The sequence below is a fragment of the Nelusetta ayraudi genome, unplaced genomic scaffold, assembly GCF_046127955.1.
Source record: "Nelusetta ayraudi isolate G7.1 ecotype Tasmania unplaced genomic scaffold, CSIRO-AGI_Nayr_v1 ptg000017l, whole genome shotgun sequence".
NCBI classification, from domain to species: Eukaryota; Metazoa; Chordata; class Actinopteri; order Tetraodontiformes; family Monacanthidae; genus Nelusetta; species Nelusetta ayraudi.
In genome coordinates this window covers 3065205-3065553 of record NW_027466067.1, presented here as the reverse complement: position 1 = coordinate 3065553, position 349 = coordinate 3065205, and positions in this window count along the sequence as shown.

Sequence of the window (349 nt, the reverse complement as noted above, 5' to 3'; positions counted from 1 at the left end):
CAGGGGCGCAGGGTTTCTTTCTCTCTACCTTCCACCTCCGGCAATGGAGGGGAAAACCCAGACACTCAGACGTTTAAAAGAGACATATACAGAATGTGATAGAAGAAGAAAAATACACTGTTTTCACACTTTCTTTCTTTCTTTCTTTCTTTTCTTTTTTTTTTTTTTTTAGAATTATCACGGGTCGATATTAGGCGCGAGGTAGTAGCAGCCAGCTTTAGCATCGGTTAGCAACTCGTCGAGGAATTGAGGCTCCGGGCAAAAGCTTTTGATTGGACCCGTGGGCTGACTGGTCATTGGCTCGCGCGACTCGGACGCTTGCATATATATATTTTTTTCTCCTCCCCAC